We start from the raw sequence: 7,949 nt of genomic DNA on the forward strand, positions 1-7,949 counted from the left end.
CCTTTTTAGGTCACATCTGCTTCTCACCTGCCCCCATCCCCTCCTTCACCCCAGCAGCCCCTCACTTGTGCTCTGTTTCTGTCATTTTTGTCATTTCAAGGATGCTATATAAATGGAATCAGATAATAACCTTTAGATGTTTGTGTTTTTTACCCACTGAGCATAATTTTTCACAGACCCCTCTGAGTTGTGACCATTGATAGTTCTTTCTTTTTATGACTTAGTACTATTCTGGATGTGGACAGACCATCGTTTATTCAACCATTCACCCGCAGAGAGACATCTGGATTGTTTCCACTTGGGGTTCTTGCAAATGAAACCGCTATAAACATTCATGTACAGATTTTTCAGTGGGCATAAATTTTCATTTCTCTGGGACAAATCCCCAAGAGTGCAATTTGCCAGATCTTATGACATTTGCCTACTTAGTTTTATAAGGAATAGCAAAACTCTTTTCCGGAGCGGCTGTCCCATTTTTTATTCCCACCAGCAACGTATGAATGATCTGATTTCTCTGTATCTTTGCCAGCGCTTGGTGGTATCACCATTTTTTAATTTTAGTTGTTCTGGTAGGTGTGTAGTGATATCTCATTGTGGTTTTAACTTACATTTCCCTGATAGCTAATGATGTGGAGCAACATTTCATGTGCTTATTTGCCATCTTTATATCCTCATGGTGAACCAATACTCTTTGACAAATTTATCACTATGTTTTTACTGAGAAGTCCCTTGCCCCTAATAAGACCTGAGAGCAGGACCTGATCGATGGAAGATGTGAATAAACACTCCTTGGATGAACAAACTCAGGACCAGGGCCATCGTCGAAGTCTGGACATGGCTCAACCTGGGTCAGTGCCCCTCTTGCGGCACTGACACCACCACCCATGGCACAGATCTCACCTGCTCACCACACGCAACAGACGGTGTCAGTAAATCCCATCCAGAAAGGATTCAATGCCCAGAGACTTGCACTTGCTGTATAATTAGGTCTAGCAAAGCTTATGAATGTAGTCCCAGATTATAATCACTTTTTAATTATATTTACCTTTGTCTGCAGAGAGGTGAGATGTATTATTGGCTCTGGGAGGTAACAATTCAAATCTTCATCCAAAGAAGCAGGTACCCTGAGGAGGAGGTACAGGCAGAACCAAATAAATTAAAATAGATCTGCAGGCACAAAGCTCTAGCCTTCCTACTGTGTCTGGGATTTGGAGGCCAGGAATTTTCTATGGGGGGGGGAGTGGGGATGGGGACTAATAACAGAATTAAGTTCTTGAGTGCTGACTATGTGCTAGACACTCTGCTTAAGTACTTACCCTAAGAATCTTATTTAATTTGCAAAAGCAACCCTAGGGGGTTAGATACTATTGGTATCATTCCCATTTTGTAGAGGAAACTAAGCAACACAGGCCAGTGGCTTAGGTCCCACAGCCAGGAAGAGGCCGGGCCAAGATTCAAATTTGACTCTGCCAGATGCCACAGCACTTGTAGGGAGCCCTGATGTTGTAGAAGGCTATGACCTTGCTCTCCTACAGCCCGACACTCTGATTACAATCATCCTTGGAGTTCCTAGCCCCATCTGCTCTCCCTCATTAGCTCAGAAAGTCTGGACAGGTCTTCCTGCACCCTCTTCCCTCCTCCTTTGCACAGGGACCACAGCAGAGAATATAGCAGGAGACACAAAGTCATATACTCCCACAGTGGCCTTCTTGGATCTCACCATCTTGGCTGCCAGCAAGTTCTTCCCAGAATGTTCTCAGCCCATAGGATCATGCCATGGTGATGATGATGATAGTGACAAAATGATAAAGCTGACAATAATAGTCACTTACCAGGCACTTTCCATATTATGGAGGGCACATACTGCATGGAGAACTGGGTGTGGTACATAAACAATGAATTCTGGTACACTGAAAAGAAATAAAAAAAAAATGCTTCCAACCAACAGAGAACCAGAGTACCTTCTGTTATATGCACATTTCATTTTAAAAAAGATTTATTCATCTGTTTGAGAGAGAGAGAGAGAGAGAGAGAGCAGAGGAAAGGTCAGGGGAGAGGGAGAAGAATCATCAAGCAGACTCCCCACTGAGCTTGAAGTCTGATGCAGGACTAGAACCCATGACCCTGAGATCATGACCTGAGTCAAAATCAAGAATCAGACACCCAACCAACTGAGCCAGCTATGTTCCTCAGTGTGTATGTCATTTTTTCTTCTCCAGTAGAGAATGTGTTGTGGGAGAGATGGTGTGGGTGGGTTGGGTGATCTTCCCTTGTATGGTCTGGGCTATTGAGGACTGACTCCTGCAGTTGCAACTCAGCAGAGACTGTCAGTTGATGCCACTAAAAGCCAGCTCAGAGTGAACTCCCAGCACAAGGAGAGTGGCACCCGTGCCCTTAGCATGCACCCCTGTCTACAGCTGATGCGAGGGCTGGGGTGTCAGAGCTGTCAAACTGGCTTTCTTATTTGAGCGGTAAATTCCCAGCAAATGGGGTGTGTGTATATAATTATGAGAGATGTAGATCCTGACATTAAAACAAACTGTCTAGAGCCCCCATCATCTCTAAGGATGGCAGTTCGGGAGGAAGGTGGGGGTAGAGCTGACATGTCAGCAATGATTAGGGAAGACATCTAACTCGGCACACCGGGGAACGCGAACAGCAGAAAAATAGAGGAGGAATTTAATAGCGCAGATTATGTTTTTAATTACTTTAGCAAACGAACTGTTCTCGTGCTTGGGTGGCGTTGTTGGAGAAGCCACCCCCGGTGTTCCTAGGCTGCCTCTGAGTCACCACCAGGACGGGGGCTGGTCTTCGGGAGCCAGAGAGCTTTCAAGGCAGCACAATGCGGCTTTCAAGTGATGTCTTCTTCCAGGGAACTTTTTGCTTCCACTGTCTATGGGACATTCAGATGGGCCATTCACATCAGCAGCATGGTCAAGAACACAGATGGTGGAGCCAGCCTGACTGTACTTGAAGTGTGGTTCCACTATTTATTAGCTGTGAGATCTTGGCTAAGACAACTGTTAAGGACTAAATGTCCCCTCCCCACCCTCCAAAATTCATATGTTGTAGTCTTAACTCTCCATATCTCAGAATGTGGCTTGATTTAGGAATAGGGTCATTGCAGAGGTAATTAATTAAGATGAGGTCATGCTGGAGTAGGATGGGCTCCTAATTCAATGTGACTGGTGTCTTTATCAAAAGAGGAAACTTGGAACAGACACACACACAGGCAGAATGCCATAGGCAGATGAACACTAATCAGAGTGCTGCTTCTACAAGTAAAAGATTGCCAAAAATTGCCATCAATCCCATAAACTAAGGAAGAGCCACAGAACAGGTTCTTCACTGCCCCTGGAAGGAACCCTGAAGATCGAGCCAGGCATCTTGATCTCAGAGTTTTAGCCTCCAGAACTGTCAGACAGTATTTCTGTTGTCCTGAGCTACCCAATTTACAGTACTTGGTTACAGCAGCCCTAGGGCATGAACACAAAAACTTTTCTTCTCTGTGCCTCTGTTTTTTCATCTGTAAAGATATTGATGGTATCTCGACCTCATGGTGATGTTTGAGGATTACATGCAATTTATATAAAACATGCCTATATAAAACCACACAGTAAGCTCTCAATTACAATCAGCTGTCAGTGCTTGAAAATCCTTTTGGAAGGGGGTGTTTTGAAAGGGAATTAGGAGGCCCACAGGTGACTCAGTCATTGGGTGTCCAACTCTTGACCTCAGCTCATGTCTTGATCTCAGGGCCAGGAGGTCAAGCCACACCCAGTGTGGAGCTTACTTAAAAAAAAAAAAAAAGTTGGGGGAAGGAGAATTAGGAGAAGAATCCCGCCTTAGAGGGGGTACCTACTGTTTAATTGGAGAGCCTTTCCAGACCCCTCATATGCCTTGTTTCATTTGCTATTTAGAGCAAGAAGGCATTTTAATCCCATTTTGCTGACAAGAAAGTTGAGGCTCAAGGAGGTGAGGTGACATCTTACCTAGAATCACACAGGTTGTAAGGAGTGGATGAAAGCTAACTTGGAAGGCAGTAGCCACACCCTCTATCAGCTTAGTTGAGGGTCTTAACCACGGGCATGCAGCACTGAATACATCACTTGTGCTCCTGGGATAAGGGAAAGCAGGAAGTGGCAGTAAGGGAACAAGCAGCTCAAATTCTGAGAAGCCACTGAGGGTAGGGGTGCAGATCTGGGTTCTGGACTCAGGGCCAACACTTCCTGTCTATCTGACCACAGACAAGTCACTTCCCCTTTCCTTGAACCTTAACTTTATTATCTGTGAAATGGGAACCATGATGGCTACATCGAAGGAGTCTGTAGCAATGTAGATGAAGCTCCTGATACATGAGAGGTACCTGATAAATCCTTACATTACAAGGATCATTTGCCAACTGTTTTATGGACTTGGATGTGAGTCTCTGCTTGATCATTTCATGGGCAAGTCCCTTTGGGCTCTGTTTCCTCATCTACAGGATGGGATGATTAGTCATAATCCTTCCAGGTGGTCACTTTTGATATTCCCGTGTTGTTGATGTGTTCTGATTTTAAAGCCTTTGCTTAGAAAGAAACGCGAGGTCGATGGCCTCCAAGACCAAATCCTGTCCACCTGCAATTTCTTTGAGCCTCCACATATTTTTGTTCCAGTCTTGTTCGAGTTGTTGTGGCTGCAAAGCAAATTCTCCCAGAACTCAGCTATGTAAAGCAATGGTGTGTAAACTCATGGATTCTGGGGGGCTGGGAATTCAGACCAGGGCACAGCAGGACTTGCTTGTCTTTGCTTTATGGTGCCTGGGGGCTCAGCTGGACTTGAAGGCTGGGGCTGCACCCATCTGCAGTCTCATTCATTCATTACTCACCAATCTGTTGATGCAGATGATAGGTTGCAGCTTCTGCTCTTGTCTGCATGGTTTCTCTCTATGTGGTCTCTCAGCATTGGCTGGTTTGGGCTTCTTCAGGGCACGATGGCTGGATTCCACAGTGAAGAGGGAGGGAGAGAGAGAAGTGAGGAACAAGAACAGGGAGAAGAAGGAGAAGAAGAAGAAGACTAAGGAAGAGGAGGAGGAGGAGCAGCAGCAGCAAAGAGGAGAGGGAAAGAGCAGAGAGCTCAGGGAGAGATCCTTGGAATTCTTTTCATGATTTCACGCTGGAGGTCCCTTTGCATGTCTTCCACTTCCCTCTACTGATTGAAGCAACCACCTGCCCCTGCTAAGGTTCAAAGGAGTGGACATAGACCCCCTTTGAAGTGCAAGTAGTGTCAGTCACAGTATAAGAAGAGCTCATGGGAACACATATATTTTTGTTCTATGGGCACACACACATATATCTATCTGGAGAATACAAGCTGCTCTTTCATCCAAGCTCTTTCATGGATGTTGGGTTAAAAAAAAAAAAACTCTCATCAAAGTTCCCTACAAAAGGCAATGTTTGGATAACAATGGGCAGAAACCATGTATGTTTGTGCAACAGAACATTATCCCCCTAGGACCCAAACTCCCATGGTCTTTGATGGCAGGTGCCCCGAAGGAGTTTATAAGAGGCAAACATAATAGGACAGCCTCCTCATGGCCCTAGAAGAAAGAACCTGTGGGTCCCCTTTCTCTGATTACAATCTGTCCAGGGGAGGGAAGGACCCAGCAGACCATTCCATGTTGGGAGGAAAACACTTCGATATCTGGAAAGAGAGAAGAGTAACAACTCACAGACCCCCACTGGACCCTCACCCTGTCCCTGCCTAAGCCCACTGAGAATTCACTCATGGAGTCAGCAGACAGCTCTTGGCTATGTGAGCTCAGGCTCAGGCTACAGGAGCTGAGATTACTAGGGCAGTTTGGGATCATGTTGGGTAGAGAAAGTGTAACTCGATTCTCAGATACTTCTGCCATCACTGTAGTGCGGACCCGTATATTGTGACCTGGAAAACTCCAAGTTGGACAGCAGCCTGGTGTGGCTGTTCCTGTGATAAGGAGTAGGTTGGGGAGGCTTTCTGGAAAATCATCCAGAATGACACAATCATACTTCTCTGGGGGCAGAGAGCAATCTTTTCACCATTCATCTAAATAACAACAGATTGAGGGGCTCCTATGTGCCAGGTCATGGAAATAATGGGGCAATCATGATTTGGCACATTGAGTGCTCTATTGGGGGAAGCAGAGTCCAGAGGAGACACCTAATTCAGTCAGGGGATCAGAGAAGGCTTCCTGGAGGTGCAAATGTCTAGGAAGAGTCTTGAAGTTGGAGGAGGAGTTAGAAAAGGGACGAGGAGGTGGAGGAATGACAGCTCTAGGCAAAGGAGCCCACATGTGCAAGGTCCAGAGCCCCAGGTGACATGGGTCTTCAGCCCTCAGCAGAGAACACAGCTAAGCTTTTGCTCTCAACCCAACAGAGAACATCATGCCAGTCAGAGATGGTGGTGCTACTCGGTGGTAGCTCTCTCTACCTGGCTGTAGGCAGCAACATCTCCCCTCCATTAAAGAAGACTGGGGCTTCTGAAAGTCCCTGGCACTGGGGTGGGACAGTGGGTGGCTCAGAAATGGATGGAAAGGAAACTGTCAGCTAGAAATGTAGTGGTGGGTGTGGAAAGGATGCAAAATTTTTCTGAGGCAACTGGTATGAGTTAGAACAGAGAGGCGAGGCAGAGAGGATGGAGGAGATGCAGCTCTGAAGAAGACGGAGGAAGAACCAGCTGCCCCCAGGATGTGTGCCTGTATGTGCATGTGTGTATGTGAGTGTGTGCATGCAGCAGAGTGGTGTTCACTAGATGGGGTTCAGGTGTGCATGCGTGCACACCCGTTTCTCATCAGTCATTTCAAATGCGCAGGAGGACCCTTTGCCTCAGCAAACTGTTCTTTTTGTGGCTAGGGAGATGACCCCAGTTCTCAACCCAGCAAGACCATGGGGAGATGCCTCAAGCAGAAGATAAAGAACAGGTCTGTACTGTTCCTGGGATTAAAAATAGGTAACATTTATAAAGCACTTGTTCTGTCCTAGGTGCTGTGTCAGTGAGTTTCACAGTTGTCTTGTGACCTCTCCACAGACTCCCAGGTGGGGCATGGACTGGCTGGAGAAGATCGCATCCCAGCCCCTGCACATGCTCTATGATATTAGACCTCTGTCCTGAAACTGAGGGACCTGCCAGGTCCCTGAGAAACTTGTGTCTTATGGCCCTTTGACCCTGTCTTTGGGGCTTATTTCTCCTTTCAGATAAAACCTACACAGTCTATGCCCTTGCCAGAAAACTCTTATAGACACCTGAGCCCCTTCTATCTTTCAAGCAAACACAGCAGCAGCCTTAGATCCAGGCCACACCTGGAAGAAGGTTGATCAGTGACCAGGTGAGCTGGGACAACCTCTTTCCTCTCTTCTCTAGTAACCAAGAAAGTCCCTGCATCATTAGGATAGCCCTGTGAGAGCAGGTGATCCTGTCATCAGAGCCATTCTGTAAGTGGGGAGGCCAATGGTCAAAAAGGCAAAGTCACCTGAGCATGGTCACACACAGTTAGTAGTAGTAGAAGCTGGATGTGGACCTGGAAGTTCTGAGTCCATAGTCCATGTTCATCTCCAGTGCCTTAAACAACACAATGTGACAAGGTTAAATTCAAGTAGGAAAGGAGTACCTCAGCAGTGACCAAAGCAGGGAGCAAAAGACCACCCATGGCTTTAGGATGGACAGGACTGTGGGGCTGGGTCTTCAAGGCTGCGTAGGAATTTGACTGGAGAGTCACTGTGCTCAGGGGAGGAACAGCACATGCCAAAGTGTGTTACTGTGATGTCATAAATTGAAGAATTTGATGTGGCTGGAGAGTGGGGTGAATGGGAATAAGATGAGGTAGGAAGCAGAGTCTAGGAGATGAGTCAGGAACCAATTTTAAAGGATATGGATGCCATGTTGAAGTGTCTGTGACACATGAGCAGCAAGGATCCACAGGAGTCCAGGGAAAA

The 7,949-nt window shown here is 46.4% G+C and overlaps 1 long non-coding RNA gene across 1 annotated transcript; it reads right to left on the bottom strand.

The window, feature by feature from the left end:
- Positions 1-1,869: 1,869 nt before the first annotated feature.
- On the bottom strand, positions 1,870-7,710 carry LOC116572389. The gene is made up of 4 exons (XR_004278286.1): positions 7,625-7,710; positions 4,868-4,976; positions 3,993-4,117; positions 1,870-1,910 (listed from the first exon to the last, which is right to left on the bottom strand). It is a non-coding gene; the product is annotated as an uncharacterized LOC116572389 (long non-coding RNA).
- Between the last annotated feature and the right edge of the window lie 239 nt (positions 7,711-7,949).

Source organism: Mustela erminea, chromosome 13 (assembly GCF_009829155.1).
Source record: "Mustela erminea isolate mMusErm1 chromosome 13, mMusErm1.Pri, whole genome shotgun sequence".
Classification (NCBI taxonomy): Eukaryota; Metazoa; Chordata; class Mammalia; order Carnivora; family Mustelidae; genus Mustela; species Mustela erminea.